General features: G+C 40.6%; 1 pseudogene; it reads left to right on the plus strand.

Annotated features, from left to right (window-relative positions):
- The first annotated feature begins 283 nt into the window (after nucleotides 1-283).
- On the plus strand, nucleotides 284-15,691 carry LOC109407788 (small ribosomal subunit protein eS4-like; annotated as a pseudogene).
- The last annotated feature ends 1,274 nt before the right edge of the window (nucleotides 15,692-16,965 follow it).

The following is a 16,965-nucleotide window of genomic DNA, read 5'->3' on the forward strand; positions in this document are numbered from 1 at the left end:
ATTTGGTTTTCTGTTTGGTGGTCGGGTGTTCTCCAGGTGGCTTTGTGGATATCTTTGCGGGGGAAGAAGTTGCTTCGGACTACCGTACCACGGGAGACTGCAAAGTTTACGCATCGCTGGTCGTTATCATTGGATACGGCGTACAGGCTGTTTCATTTTATTACCGGTCTGTACATTTCCTCCCTTCCTACCTGCCCGTTCATGTCGCTGACAAGGATTTTCGCGTCACGCGGCGAACAACCATAGTATGTTTGCTCTAGCTGCGCGTAGAACGCTTCTTTCTCGTCATCAGGTCTCCCTTCGTGTGGGCAGTGGACGTTGATGATGCTGTACACAGCAAAAAATAATGTAAACTGCATCGATGTAATGTAGCCGATGTATCCAAAACCCGATGTAATCGTGATTTTTAGATGCGAAATCACACCATTTTGGTGCTATATTACATCATCCCAGAAATTACACAGAAAATCTACAACAGTTTGCCTTTACGCTAAACCTGTGTAATATTCACATCGAAAGAATGTGAATATTACACAGAAACAGCTGCAACCAAGTGGTTGCGATGAAGATGTGTACAATTACACAAACTCGATGCCATATCGCATCCCCTCACGATGCGATATTGCATCTCGCAACACTGTGCTGATTGTTGTTGTCGGCCAGCGCAGGCACAAGCAAGCTGCCATCTTTAAGCTTGCGTTTCGATAGAAATCAGTTGTGTTTTTTCGTGTTTTGCCGCAGTTTTCACCAAATGTTGTTCAATTTTGAAGGTAATTGTGGTGTTTATTTGCAACTTTTTATATTATTTAATGGTTTTTTAATAGGTAACCAGATTTTCCTGCAATACCGACGTCGTGTAGCAAGTTTCAACCGGAATCTGTTGGTCGATTGATCACCGCTCATCTGACCAAGTTCCAGGCTAATGTGACGGTCTCTTACGTATTCAGAAGGTCAGCCAGAAGCCAGGGCCAGGAGCTCAAGTGTAATTGTGGCCCCGCCATGGTCTGTTATAGATTCTACCCTTGGGAAACCCCATTTCCAACACGCAAACGCCGCCAAGAACGCCGCTACCTGTCACCTTGACAGCAGAATTCTATTAGAAGACAATTGGCAAACCAATCCCTGACCATCGCCCGGTATTACTTTGCCATGGTTCAGCGTCCCATATACATACTGGCCAACACTTCCAGCACTTCCTCCTTCCACTGGTTGTCAGCAACGGTATAGAGGACGAATTTGCCGCAAAGATTTGACCGCTGTGGATGATTGCGATGATGCAGTTATAACCTCCGGAAAGGCGGATGAGGAGTACTGAGGGATGCATTCCCATGTATCACTCGTTTGAATTGCAGGTTGGTATGTATAGAAATGTAGGTATATAAATATCTGAAAATTATTGTATACCTAATTCATGGATGCTTCACATCGTTCTTGTGTGTTCATCCTGGTATCTGCGCTGCCGTGTGCAGCATAGTTGTCTCATATTAATCGGGATTACCGTAGAACATAGGACAACAATGCTGCACACGGCAGTGCGGCTCCTGCTTTTTAGCGCTGCGTCTCATGTGATTGAGCATGCTTCTCAGCTTACGTGTTAAAAGCAATAAAATATAATTGCTCAAGAAATAACTTAACCCTTTGGTGCCGGAGGGGTCACATATGCCCCCGGCGATGATACTGAACATAACACACGTATTCAAGACTAGCGAGGTTGCGGCAGCAGCGGCCAAATAGTCCGCTGTTTTTCCTTGCGTTATCCATTCTCTATCACGCATTCTTGCAACATGCACTGCCCACGTATCGCTTTGGCTTTGGCCACATTCTGGATGCTGGGTCCGGTGAAGTGCAGTGAGCTCGTGATTCATGTTTCTCCGCCACACACCGACGAAGATCATCCTTAGCACGCGTCGCTCGGAAACTTGCTCGAAAAGTGCTTGCAGATCCTCTTCGAGCATGGGCCATGTCTCGTGTCCGTAGAGGACCATCGGTCTTATAAGAATTTTTTTACTTGGTGCGTGGGTGTATCTTTTTATACCGCAGCTTTTTTTTTACCCTTTGGTAGGCACGACTTCCTCCGACTTCGTATTTCACGACTCACATTGTTGTCAGCCGTTAGTAAGGATCCAAAGTATGTAAACCAATCAATCTATCACCTCGTCTATCGTCTATCGTGACATTATTTCCTAGGCGAATCCTGTACTGCTCGGCTTCGCCTACTAGCCGGTTTCGCCACCAGTCACGCAAAAACGGCTACGCTCAAAAATGTGTTCGGCCTGCACATTTTTAGTAAACATCCATGCCGCACATGACTGTGTTGGAAACACACATTTTTTTAAAATTGCTCGTACGCTCACATGAGCATGTATTTTGCAATAGGTAATTTCGACATGGCAACCTCACTGGATTTATAAACCACCTTCAAATACCGAAAAATATTGATATTTTGCAAAAATGTGAGCGTACGAGCAATTTAAAAAAATGTGTGTTTCCAACACAGTCCCTGTGCGGCATGGGCGCTACTCAAAAATGAGAGCTTTTATTTTAGAGAGGTCCGACATTTGCTGCTTCGCATTTCAGGCGCGTGTACAGCTTTGCCACTTTTAAAAATGTTCTGGCGTCGTCCGCAAAGCACACAAATTGACCGGATTTTGTGAAAGTTGCACCCGGCTCGTCGCTTATTACGTTTTTTTTTTTTCACATTTCTGAAGGCCCGAATGGGCTTTTATATACCCGAACGGGGAAATCTATGAAGAAAATTATATCAAAAGAATTCTAGCGGAACATCCTGAACAAGGATGGAAGGAAATCACTTCTAGTGACAAATACGGATATACAGCAAAAATAAATGTAATATATATTGCATCATCCCGGCAATTCCCAAGACATTCATTCAAGAGTTTCTTGAAGGTCCCCGTAAATTTTCTTCAATAATTCCCCGAAAACTCATCGTTCCCCGGGAATTCCTTCAGCAGTTCTTCAGAAGCTGCACTTCCACGGAAATGTATTAAGATCAGATTATCCCAATGAATTGTTTCAACGAATTCCTCCAGGAGTTTCCCGGAAATATATCCAGGAGCTCCTCGGGAATATCTTAAGAAATTCCTCGAGAATTCCTCCATGAGTTCTTCGGAAGTACCTCGGGAATTCCTCCAGAAGTCCTTCGGAAATTCCTCTGGTATTCCTCCAGGAGTTCTCTGCGTATTCATCCATTAGTTCCTCGGAAATTTCTTCAGCAGTTCCTCGGAAATATCTCCAATAGTTCCTCAGAAATTCCAGCTGAAGTTCCTCGGAAATTCCTGCAGGAGCTCCTTGCAAACTTCTCCAGGAGTTCTTCAGGAATTTCTCAAGAATTTCATCGAGGATTCAACCAGGAGTTCCCCGGTTTTATATCCTTCGAAAGAAGAATATTAAAGTCCAAGGCTTGTGCAGTTACTGCTGTGTGGACCAATGTTCCTCAGAAATTTCTGCAGGAGTTCCTCGGAAATATCTCCAGGAGTTCCTCGGGAATATCTTAAGAAATTCCTCCAGGAGTTCCCCGAAAATTTTTCCAGGAGTTCTTCGAGAATATCTGGCGTAACTAGGATTTTTTTCCCGGAGGGGGCCCAGGGGAGGCCTGACTTGAGATAAATTTTAAGCGGGATGGGCGCCTGATATGTGAATATGCAAATTGGTATTGTAGTTTTGAGTAATCAAAATGACTGTTTTAGATTTGTTCATAGTTTCGTAAACTATATGAGTACGAACAATTCCTCCAAGATTTTTTTCCATAACTTGCTTCAGTGATTCCATCATGGCTTCTTCCAGAAATTCAATCAAGAATTCATCTAGGGATTCCACTAGACATTTTTTCGGGGATTTGTCCTGGGACATCTTTAAAGGTTCCTCCAGCAATTGCTCCAGTGCTTTTTTCGAGGTTTTCTTTAGGAATTTTTCCAGAGATCCTTTAGGGTATTTCTGCAGGTATTCACAGATTTCTACAGGGATTTCTCCATATATGCTTCCAGAATTCCACTAGAGATTGTTCCAATAATTACATCTGGAATGATTCGAAGTATTTCTGCAGGAATGTATTCCAGAAAATCTTTTAGAAAATTTTACTTAGAGATTATTAAAAATACTCCAAGAATTGTTTGAAAAAATTGTACAAAATAACCTTTAGGGATCCTAGTATTCCTTCAACAATTACTGCAGACATTGATTTCTTCAATTTTTTTATCCAGGAGTATTCCTTCTAAAATTCTTCCATGTATTCGCTAAGAAAGCTCTCCTGAGATTTCCTCATGGAATTGCTTCCGGGATTGCTCATCGGGTTTCTTTAAAAATTACTTCGAGTTCCTCCAGGGATTCACCGGAAATTTCTTCTGTTATTCTTTCAAAAACGAATTCCGAGATTATTTCAAAAATGCCTGCAAGAACTCTTGTTGGGATTCCTTCAGAAACTCTCCCAGGAATTAATCCAGGATTTCAGGATTTCCTCAAGAATTTTAGCGGTTTCTTCAGTATTTCCTCTAAGAATTCATCAGAAACTCCTCCTGAAATTTTGTCAGAAATCGAACTTTGTATTTCATCATAAATCTTGAGATTCCTCCAGAAACTCCTCAAGGGATTCCTTCGGAAATTCCCTCCGGATTTTTTTTTTCAAGAACTATTCCAGGTATTCCTCCTGCCAATCCTCTAGGATTTTATTCAGGCATTTCTCCAGGGACTTCTGCAAGAGTCGGACTGTTGCCCATCGGTCGGACATCGTCCTGTCGATGGGCAACAACGAGCCCGAAACCGGTCGGCTCAAAAAGGTAATTATATCTCCTTTTTTTCCTTGTCTTCTGCAAGAGTTCTACCAAGAATTTCTACGGGAATTACCTCAGGTATTTCCTCAGGAATTCCTCCGGGAATCTATTCTAGAATGGATCCAGGAATTCTTCCAGGGTTTCCTCCAAGAATTAATTCAAGAATTTGTTGTCTAGGGTTTCTTCTACACATTCCTCCAGGAATTATTTCATGGATCCCTCCAGAAATTCCACCGATGATTCCTGCAGTAATTCCTCCTGAAAATCCTTCTGGAATTCTTCCTGGAATCCAGCCCTCCACCAGAAATTCTTTCAGAATTCCTCTAAAAATTTCTCCAGGTATTCCTTCAGAAATTTCTCCATGGATTTCTACCAGAATTCCTCTAGAGATTCTTCAAGGAATTCATTTAGGGATTCCTCAAGGTATTCGTTTAGGGATTCCTCCTGGAGTTCTTCCATTAATAGTTCTATGGAATTTCCCCTTTAAGGGTGCCTCCAGGAATCCCTCAAGAGGTTTCTTAAGAATTACTCCAAGAATCTCTTCAGAAAGTCCTCCAGGAATTGATCCAGGAACTCCCATAGGAATCCATTCATAAATTACCGCAATTCCTCCAGAAATTCCTCCTGGAATTTATCCAAAATCGCTCTGGAAATTACTCTACAAATTTCTATTGGAATTTATTCAGAAATTACTCTTGAAATTTCTTTAGAAATTTATCTTGGAATTTCTTCAGAAATTTATCTTGGAATTTCTTCAGAAATTTATCTTGGAATTTCTTCTGAAATTCCTCCAGTAATTGCTTCCAGAATTTCTCTCGAGATTCTTCCAGGAATTCATTCCAGGAATAGTTCCTCGGAATTTCCCCGAAAATTCCTTTACAAATTTATCCAGTCCTGGGATTCCGCAAGGAATTTGTCCAGAACTTTCCAGGCATTCATCTTGAGGTTCCTCCAGAAATTGCTTCAGGGATTCCTCCAGGGATTTTTCCAAAAAATTTCCCAGGAATCTTCCAAGAATTTCTCTAGACATTTCTCTAAGATTCTTTCAGAAATTACTACCGCAATTTCTCCAAGAATTTATCTATAAAATCCTCCAGAGATTCATTAAGAAATTTCCTCAAGAATTCCTCCCAGAGTTTATCCAAGAATTATTCCAATAATTTCTCCAAGGATTCCTGCATGAATTCCTGCTGAGATTTCTCTAGGAATTCTTTCAAATATATTTTTAGGAATCCTCCAGGAAATCCTCAAGGGATTCTTTTAAAAATTTTCCCAAAAAATTTTTCCGGAATTCATTCAAGAATTATTCCAGGTATTGCCCTGGCATTCTTCCAGGAATTCATCCAGGCATTTCTACCACGAATTTCACCGGAATTATCCCAGGTATTTCTTCAGGAATACCTCCGGGAATTTATTCAGAAATGGATCCAGGAATTCTTCCAGGAATTTCTCCAGAAATCCTTCCAGGGTTTCCTCCAAGAATTAATCCAGGAATTTTTTCTCCTCGGTTTCCTCTACACTTTCCTCCAGGAATTATTTTATGGATTCCTCCAGAAATTCCACCGATACTTTCTCCAGTAATTCTTCCAGAAATTCATTCTGAAATTGCTCCTGGAATTCCTCCAGAAATGCCTTTTCAAATTTCTCCTGGAACTCCACCAGAAATTCCTCTCAGAATTTCTCTGGGAATTTCTTCAGAAATTTCTCCATGGATTCCTTCCAGAATTCATCTACAGATTCTTCCAGGAATTCATTGATGGATTTTTCAAAGAATTGATTTAGGGATTCCTACTGGAATTCTTCCATGAATAGTTTCATGGAATTTCCCCAAGATTACTCCAGGAATTCCTCCTGGGATTCCGCATGGAAGCTGTCCGGAAGTTCCTCCAGGAATGCCTTCTGAGGTTCCTCCAGAAATTTGTTTCAGGGATTCCTTCAGGGTTCTTTCCAAGAATTCCCCCAGGGATTCTTCCAAGAATTTCTGTAGAAATTTCTCTAAGAATTTCTCCAGGAATTCCTTAAGAGGTTTCTTCAGAAATGCCCAAGGAATTCTTTCAGAAAGTCCTCCTAAAGGAATGCCTTCAGAAATTACTACCGCAATTTCTCCAGGAATTTCTCCAGGGGCTCCTTAAGAAATTCCCCCAGAAATTCCTCCCGGAGTTTTTCCAGGAATTACCCTGGAATTACTCCAAGAATTCCTTCAAGGGTTCCTGTATGAATTCCTCCTGAGATTCCTCTAGGAATTCTTTCAAGGATTTCTTCGGGAATTCTCTAGGAAATCCTCCAATGATTCGTTCAGAAATTCCCCCAGAAATTTCTCTGTGAATTTATCCAGGAATTATTCCAGGTATTCCTCCAGGATTTCATCGATGCATTTCTCCAGGGACTCCTCCAGGAATTCCACGAAGATCTACCCCAGATATTTCTTCAGAAATTCCTACAGGAATTTGTTCAGAAATTGATCCAGGAATTCTTTCACAATTATCTCCGAGAAATCTTTAAGGGATCCAAACATGAATACCTTCAAGATTACCCCTTGCAGCAAAAGCTTTTAAATATATTAAAATTTCATCAATTGCCTTTTGAATGTGTGCATTGTTTAATAGACGCACACATACCCGAAATAAAAGATATTAGTGACCGGATTATTTCTTATTATGTAGCATCTATTCTCATTAGGAATTCAAAAACTTGATATTCAAACACATGATACTTGAATTCCACAAAGAAGCACTTAATCATATTTTGCAGTAATGCTGCTAGAAAATTCAAAGATTATTAAAGATACTCCTCAAAGAATTTCTGGAAATTATCATTCAGATTTAATTTCTCAGCGATTCAAAAAAGAAGACTAACAAAGCATTGCTATTTATATAATTCTGGTTATAAAATGTTTGGAAATCAAAACTAACTAATTACATAGACCATTTTGAACAATGATCTTGTAAAGAGTGACAAGTTGAGAATAGTCTCCAATAACTGTCAATTTGAACACATATTATGCCATATAAATGTTTATTATAGATCTATGTTTGTCACCACGGCAGTGGTTTTCAGATCTTTTCTAATTTCCATATATAAAGTCATGAAAAATTTCTGGGGGGGCCTGGCAGATTCTGGAGGGGGGGCCTGGCCCCCAGCCCCCTCCCCCCCTCTAGTTACGCCAATGACTCCAGAAGTTTTTCTGCCGGAGTTCCCCGGAAATATCTCCAGGAGTTTCTCGGAAATTCATTCAAGAATTTCTCTGGAATTCCTCCAGGAGTTCCTCGGAAATTCCTTGGAAATATCTCCGGGAGTTCCTCAGGAATTTCTAAAAAATATCCTCGAGGATTCATCCAGGAGTTCCTCGAAAATTCCTCAAAGAGTTCCTCTGGAATTCCTCCAGGAGTTTTTTTTGGGAATTCCTTCTGGAGTTCCTCGAAAATTCTTTAAGAGTTCTCTTCGGTATCAGAAGGCTGGCTCCAGAGGCACGTTATCCTCCATTTGGGACATTGGCGATCCTCCTAATCCCACTCGCTGGACTACTCCACAATCTATTCCAGAATTCCACGAATCTGGAATCCTCCCATCAGCCCAGTCCCTCCTCCAACCACTGCGAAAACTACACTCTTTATCCTGTTCTATCTCGATCACTTAACAGGAGGCAATGTTTATACGATACCGAGGTATGCTCACTTCTGTGTGAAGGTTAGCATACTTCAGCAAGGTTTAACAATTCGATGTTGTACTACAGGGCATCAACAACTTATCTAAAATTTCTCCATAGGTTTCTCTAGAATTCCTCCAGGTGTTCCCTGGAGATAATTTCATGAGATCTGCGGATATTCCTCCAATAGTTCCTCGGAAATTACTCTAAGGAGTTCCTCGAGAATTTTTCCGGGAGTTCCTCGGATATTTCTCCATTAGTTCCTCGGAAATTATTCCAAGGAGTTCCTCGGCAATTGCTCCTGGTGTTCCTCTCAATTTCAGGAGTTTCTCGGGAAATCCTTCGGAAGTTCCTCGAGAATTGCTCCAGAAATTCCGCGAATTTTCCTTCAGTAGTTCTCTGGGTATTCATGAGTTCCTCGGAATTTCCTCCAGAAGTTCCTCGGAAATATCTTCAGAAATTCCTCGATAATTCCTCCAGGAGTTCCCCGGAAATATCTTCAGTAGATTTCCGGGAATATCTCCAGAAGTTCCCCGTAAATTCCTTACAATTTCTCAAGAATTTCCTCGAGGATTCATCCAGGAGTTCCCCGGAAATATCTCCAGGAGTACTTCGGAAATTCCTCCCAGAGTTGCTCTGGAATTCCTCCAGGAGTTCCTCAAAATTCTTTCAGGGAATATCTTAAGAAATTCCTCCAGGGATTCTCCGGAAATATTTCCAGAAGTTCCTCGAAAATCCCTGCAGGAGTTCTTCGGAAATATCTCCAGAAGTTGCTCGAAAAAATCCTCCAAAAGTTCATTTGGAATTCCTCCAGGAGTTCTTTGGGAATTCCTCCAAGAGTTCCTCGGGTTATCCTTCAGGAGTTCTCCGGGTATTCATCCATGAGTTCTCCGGGAATTCATCCAAGAGTTCCTCGAAAATTCCTCCAGAAACTTGTCTAGAATTTCTCCAGAAGTTTCACGAGAATTCCTCTAGGGGTTCCCCGGATATAATTTCATTAGTTCCTTGGATATTCCGCCACTAGTTCCTCGGAAATTACTCTAAAGAGTTCCTTGAGAATTTTTCCTGGAGTTCCTCGGATATTTCTCCGTTAGTTCCTCGGAAATTATTCCAAGGAGTTCCTCGGGAATTGCTTCTGGTGTTCCTCTCAATTCCAGGAGTTTCTCGGGAAATCCTTCCGAAGTTCCTCGAGAATTGCTCCAGAAATTCCGCGAATATTCCTTCAGGAGTTCTCCGGGTATTCATGAGTTCCTCAGAATGTCCTCCAGAAGTTCCTCGGAAATATCTGCAGAAATTCCTTCGATAATTCCTCCAGGAGTTCCCCGGAAATATCTCCAGTAATTTTCCGGGAATTTCTCCAGAAGTTTCTCGTAAATTTCTTGGAAATTTCGCCGGGAGTTTCTCAGCAATTTCTCAAGAATTTCCTCGAGGATTCATCCAGGAATTCCCTGGAGATATCTCCAGGAGTTCTTTGGAAATTCCTCCCAGAGTTGCTCTGGAATTCCTCCAGGAGTTCCTCGGGAATTCTTTCAGGGAATATCTTAAGAAATTCCTCCAGGGATTCCCCGGAAATGTTTCCACGAGTTCTTCGAGAATATCTCCAGAAGTTCCTCAAAAATCCCTGCAGGAGTTCTCCGGAAATATCTCCAGAAGTTTCTCGGAAATTCCTCCAAAGGTTCATCTGGAATTCCTCCAGGAGTTCTTTGGGAATTCCTCCAAGAGTTTCTCGAGTTATCCTTCAGGAGTTCTCCGGGTATTCATCCATGAGTTCTCTGGGAATTCATCCAGAAACTTGTCTAGAATTTCTCCAGATGTTCTACGAGAATTCCTCCAGGGGTTACCCGGATATAATTTCATTAGTTCCTTGGATATTCCACCACTAGTTCCTCGGGAATTACTCCAAGGAGTTCTTCGGGAATTCCTCCTAGTGTTCCTCTGAATTTCTCTAGGAATTTCTCGGGAATTCCTGAGGAAGTTCTCCAGAAGTTCCTCGAGAATATCTCCAGAAATTCCTCGAGAATTCCTCCAGAAGTTCACCGGAAATATCTCCAGCAGTGCCTCGGGAATTGCTCCAGGAGTTCCTTGAGAATTGCTCAGGAACTCCTCCATGGGGTTCTGAGGATTTTTTTTCCAGGAGTTCTTTGGGCATCCCTCCAGGTTATGCCGGGAATTTGCTTTTCTTTACTGGAGCAATTCCCGAGGAACTACTGGAGTAATATTCGAGGATCTCGTTAAGGACTTCTCGAGGAACTCCTGAACTCCTGGAGAAATTCCTGAGGAACTCTTGAGGGAGTTTCCGAAAAAAAAATGTAGAGTAACTCCCGAGGAATTCCCGAAAAAAGCATGAGAAATTTCCGAGACACTCTGAAAGAATTCCCGAGGAGCTCCTAGAGGAATTCTCGTGGAACTCCTGGAAAAATTCCCGAGCAGCTTCTAAAGGAATTTCCTTGAAAACTCCTGGATGAATTACCGAGGAATTTCTGGGGATGTTACCGAAGAATTCCCGAGGAAAATCTGGATGAATTCCCGAGCAGCAACTGGAGAAATTTTCGAGGGACTCGTGGAGAAATTCTCGAGGAACTCCCGAGCAACTTCTGGTGAAACTCGTGGAGGAATTACCGAGAAAACCCTAAAGCAACTCCTGAGAAGTTCCCGAGAAACTGTTTGAGGAATTCCCGTAGATCTTCTGGGGGAATTCCTGAGGAGGTCCTGGAGAAATTTCTAAGGAACCGCTGGAGGAGTTCCCGAGGAACTCCTGGAGGAATCCCCGATAAACTTTTTAAGGAACTCCTAGAGGAATTCCTGATAAACTATCGAGCAACTTATGGAAGAATTCCCGAGGAACTTCTGCAGCAATTGGCTTTTTAAATTTAGAAAAAATCAATGATTTTTTTTATTTTCAGACAAAGGAGCACCTTTTTCTGAGCCTCTATGTTTTTTTTTCATATTTTTCAATTTCAAAGAGATTTTTTAAAATCTCCTTTTGCCAGCTGGGCAACTGCTTGACAGCCTCGCCCAGTTACAAAATCCGACGAGGGGTGATTCATCAAATTGCTCCCATTTCCTCATCTGTAGAGCCTTTTTGCTCCCATACAAACTCCAAATTGATTTTTAATTGAATTTCTGGAGAAATTCTCGTTAAAAAATAACCTTGGAACTCCTACATGAATTCCCGAGGAACTCCTGGAAAACGTGCCGAGGAACTCTTGAATGATTTCCCGAGGAACTCTTGAAGGAATTCCGGAGAAATTCCCGAGGAATTAGTGCAGGAATTTCCGTAGAACTTCTGGAGGTATGCTTGAGAAAATCCAGTAGAAATTCCCGTGGAATTTCAATTGAACTGCTGGGGAAGTTGCCGAAAAACTCCTGAAGGATTTCCCGAGGTACTCTCGGAGAAATTCCCGAGGAACCCTTGGAGAAATTTCCGTGGAACTTCTTAAAGTATTCTTGAGGATATCAAGAGAAACTCCCGTGAAATTCTAATGAAACTGCTGGAGGAATGAATTAACTACATCGGCTGTTTTCCTACTCTCCGCATCGACCAATGTGGCGCTAGCTTCTAAGCGCGAAAAATCGCTAAAAGTAAACCCCAAAAATATTGTATAGCGAATACCAACTAAAGGCAAATTTCTCAAAATGGAACACATTATTCGAAAAAATATTTTGTAGTGCTTGTGTACAATGGTGACCACTATTAAGCCTACCAAATATTTTTTCGGGAAAATCTTTGTACTTCAAGTAATTTAAGTTTAGATGTATTTTGCCATACAAAATTAAATTGATTTACTCCTGCTGATCAACTGTGGCTGCGCGCAAAGCGGGTAATCCATTCCCGAGGAACTCCTGGAGGAATTCTCGAAGAACACCTGAAGAAATTTTTGAAACTCCTGAATGAATTACCGTGACCGGCCCTAATTCTGCGCAGTCCCTAATTCGGCGCACTTTCTCGAATATACCACAAAATCACGGACGCTAGTTCAATATTAGCTTCAAATATATTTTTTGAATATTGCTTCAATAGTAATGAAAAAGTTTGTGAAGAAAAAAATTTCAAATCAACGATCATTATTTTGTAAAAAAATAAAATGATGTTGCAAGTACTGTAAATTGCCTGAAATCTGTGTCCGTTAGCGAAACTGCTGAAAAGTTGCTTCATGAACTGAAGCATTTTGCGACATAAATAATGAAGAGAATGTCTGCTTTTCCATGCGCATCCTGTACTGCTGTCTTCGAGAAATCAGAATCGGCAAAAACAATTGAGTTTTCTTCTTCTTTTTTTAATCTTCTTGTTCTTCTTGGGTGCGCAGAATTAGGAACCGGTATTAAATGGTGGTCCTAATTCTGCGCAGACATTTCAACACTAAGTTTTGAACATATAATTAATAAACAAACATCACATAAATGCCACCATAGTTATAACTAGGATATTCTATGTTTCTAGCAATCCGGTGAATGTAATTACGGCTCAACAAGTTAGTTTATGAACTTTGAAGCATATATTTGAAAGCTAATTTACGATTTTTGAATTTTTGATCTGATGATAGTTCGACCGGATTAACCACTTGTTTTAAACATTTGCTATCAACCTCGGGGTAAATTTTATGTATTCATGCAAGCATTTGTCAAATGCGATATATGATGTGAGTTTACATGGAATTTTCTTAAACAGTGGAAACCCTGGAGTTAGACAAGAAAGAAGTCTCAGTTTGCAAACAAAGTTTGTGCCACCTTGTCATGGCGAAAAAGTGTATATTGCCTTTAGAAATAAATGTAAATTTTACTAAAATGTGCATATGCGAATAACTAAAAAGCTTTACGTGGTAGTATTCGATAATGCTACAAAATCCTTTTGTGTATTATGATTAAAATTCCCTTTGCTTAGTAATCAAAGTAGGTAGTATCAATGTTGAGGACATGCAAAGTTCCAATATGGTCGTAATGTCGTATAAAAGTTGAAAATGAAGAATTCAATTGAATTTCATCTATGAATCATGTTCTCATTACAATATGTTATCATTTAGAGTTTTTCCCATGTGCGCAGAATTAGGAACATTAGTGCGCAGAATAAGGAACATTCCAAAAAAGGGTGCGCAGAATTAGGAACAGAGACACACTTTAGAATTTTCATGATTTTACATACAAATTGAGTGTTTTGTATAGGAATTATATTTTTCCCTCCTTTACAAAGCTAATAACTATGTGAAGTCAAAAATTCAGCCAAATCGTTTTGATTTGGAATTTGTTACAGCTGATTGAAATTGAAAAAGTCTTAGATGCGCAGAATATGGGCCCTCCACGGTACCGGGGAACTCCTGGAAATGCTACCGCGGAATTCCCGAGGAACTCCAACAGGACTTCCCGAAGAACTACTTGTGGAATTCCCGAGTGCCTCCAACAGAAATTCCTGGAGAAACTCATGCATAAATTTCCACTCCTGGATGAATTGCCGACAAATTCCCGAGAAACTTCCGTGGATTTTCTGGAAGAATTCCCGAGGAACCCCTGAAGGTATTTCCGTGGAATTCTCTTGGATTCCCATGAGGTATACTCGATAATTCCCGGGTAACTCATGGGGAAATTCCCGAAGAACTCCAAGAAGAGTTTTCGGGAATTGTCGGGGGAATGGTTTTCGAAAGAATTCTTGTGAAAATATTAATTGATTGCTAATAATGTTTATATATTTCCAGGAGGATAACGCAGCCATCTTCTATTCGGTGATATATTAACCCTGGTGCCGTCGGAATAATCGTTTCCTTCTCGTTCTAAAATGTCAAGATGGCTCGCGGTCCAAAGAAACATTTGAAGCCAAGTTTTAAGCGTGTGAACGCTTCCAGGATTACCTAAGCATTCGTTCTTTGTATATTGTCCTTAATAATTTCCTTGCTTAAGGTCGGACAACTCTTTGAACAACCTAATTTCTTGGATCATGAACATGTTTTGGTAAAAGATCGAACAAGAATGTAATGTAACCATTTTCGGGGAAATTTGGGAACTTAGAGGAACTGACATTCGGGGAAATGACATTCGAAGAAAAGTAGCACAATAATTTTTAAATACCTAGTAATCCATTTTTGATATTTTTATGCTAATAATTTCTGTATGCTTCCAGAATGACAACGAAGTCGTCTTCGAGTGCGTGTTGTGTTCACACTGCCGCCTGCCGCCGTCGAAATAGTCGTAACCTTTTTACCCTAGCCTATCAACATGGCTCGCGGACCGAAAAATCATTTGAAGCGTTCGGATTCCCCAAGAGGATGGATGTTAGATCGTGCTGTGTGAATCGTTGCCGCTGGTGATTTTCTTGCCCAACCGACTGAAGTGCGGCCTTGATCAACACCGAGGTCACCAGGATGCAGCGTCACATCAAGATCGACGACATGGTCTGCACTGACTCGAACTACCCGTCCGTATTTCATCACCATTGAGAAGATAATAAGAACTTCTGTTTGATCTACGACTTCGACATCAAGTGTCGTTTCACAAGATCATGATGGTGAACCACGGCCAGATCGGTCGACCCAGAGATCTTGATTCACGACGGTCGCCGCACCATTCGCTACCCGGATCCGATTATTCACCAGAACTATTAAATCCATTACGATATCGCCACCGGTAAAATATTGGACGTGCTTAAGTTCGAACCCGGAAATCTGTGCATCGTCACCGGCGGAAGAAATCGTTCTGGAACTGTGATCCAGCGTGAGCAGCACCCGGGCAAAAGCTAGGCTTTCATCGCCGCCAGAGGGCAAGGATGTCAAGCTGTTCATCGCCAAGGAACGCGACAAGTGATTGACCAGTGCACACTAAGCCATGCTGGTACAGGCCCTGTCCCAGATGAGGCAAACATAATAAATAAAACTGTGCAATAAAATTCAGTTCAAAGTTTTGTTAGTCCTTGTGTTTATTTTTTCATTATTGTTTTCTCTTCTATGGCTGATTAAATTACGTTTTTATCCTTTTTCGGTTTGAATATAGCATAGTTTTAGTACTTCTTACAACTATACGAAATTCTGAGCGAAAAATGATAAAAACGCAATTTAATCGGCCATAGAAGGGCGCTTGCAATCATTTCCATTTTACATCGCTTCATTTACATCGTATAAAGTACGTCGAATTGAGTACATCGCAAGAATTACATCGGATCTGTTTATTACATCAACAGCCGTTGAGTACATCGGGCTGTGTAATATTCATCGATCGATGTAACGACCTGGTTGCAGCGATTTCGATGTAATATTCAACAACTTTTTTTGCTGTGTAGTTGAAGAAACGGCCCTTAACTCTTATTTCTTTATTTCGTCAATCCAACGTAGACTAGTACATAGACATAAACATATACATAAATTTTGTTTTCTATTTCTAACTAATGCATTTTATTATTTTTCCATAGGGGTCTAAAAAGTAGTTCGTTCAAACTATGCGTGTCTATTTCTGTTGTTATTGAAATATTGTTTCAGACTATGCCGAGACATTGTAAAGTCAATCATTTCGCAATGTTCACTATAGATTGACATCATTTGATTAATTGGTCCAAATTTAGCGTAATCCGTCCGATTATAACAAGTTTTAAAAGGTGTTCGACTACGAAGACGCCGTGTAGGCGCATAGAAATTGAATTTAGATAAAATTTCAGATGAGTAAATTCGTTGCGAAATACAGTAAGGACCCGATTTCGTCAGCCCCATTCTACGACAAACTTTTTGCTCTTGTTATCTTACGGTCAAACTTAAACATATCTATATATATAAAAATGAGTTTGAAGTCCCTTTGAGGCAACAAAACTCACGAACGGCTGAACCGATCAGGATGACTCTTGCATGGTTAAATTCGTATTCATGGTGGCTGTGTTTATATGTAGAAAAAGATACGAAAATTAAATGAAAAAGTAAGAAAATTGATTAAATACTGTTTTTTATGAGCTGGGAAGAAAATCAACACGATCTAAATGAAACCAATCAAGAGTGCCATGCTGCAATGACCTAAATAGTTGTCAAACCACCACAACTTGGCAAGACAAAGTTTGCCGGGACAGCTAGTTAGTTAATGTTTATCACTAAACTACAGCTTAAATGCAGAACATAAAGAGATAAAAAGTTTGAAAAACTGTTTATGTTTTTGAGGAGAGCGAAAAATGTGTTCCGAAAAGAGGCTGACAAAATCGGGTCACTTATGTAATATCATTTACAAATGAGATCATGGCGTTCTCACGACGCTCTTTTAATGTCTGAATGTTTATAAGCATGCAGCGTGCTTCATATGATGGAAGAGGAAATACTGTCCAACCTAGTTTCCGAAGAGCATATAATAGAAATTGTTTTTGTACTGATTCTATCCTGTCGATATGCGTTATTCTGAAAGGGGACCAGACAACGCTGCAATATTCCAGAATTGACCTCACATAAGAAATGTACAGAGTTTTTATTGTATACGGGTCTTCAAAATTGTAGCTGAAGCGTTTTATAAACCCAAGCATATTATTTGCTCTATGGATAATCGTATTGTAATGGTCTGTGAAAGTTAGTTTAGAATCCA

This window comes from Aedes albopictus, chromosome 3 (assembly GCF_035046485.1).
Source record: "Aedes albopictus strain Foshan chromosome 3, AalbF5, whole genome shotgun sequence".
Taxonomy (NCBI): domain Eukaryota; kingdom Metazoa; phylum Arthropoda; class Insecta; order Diptera; family Culicidae; genus Aedes; species Aedes albopictus.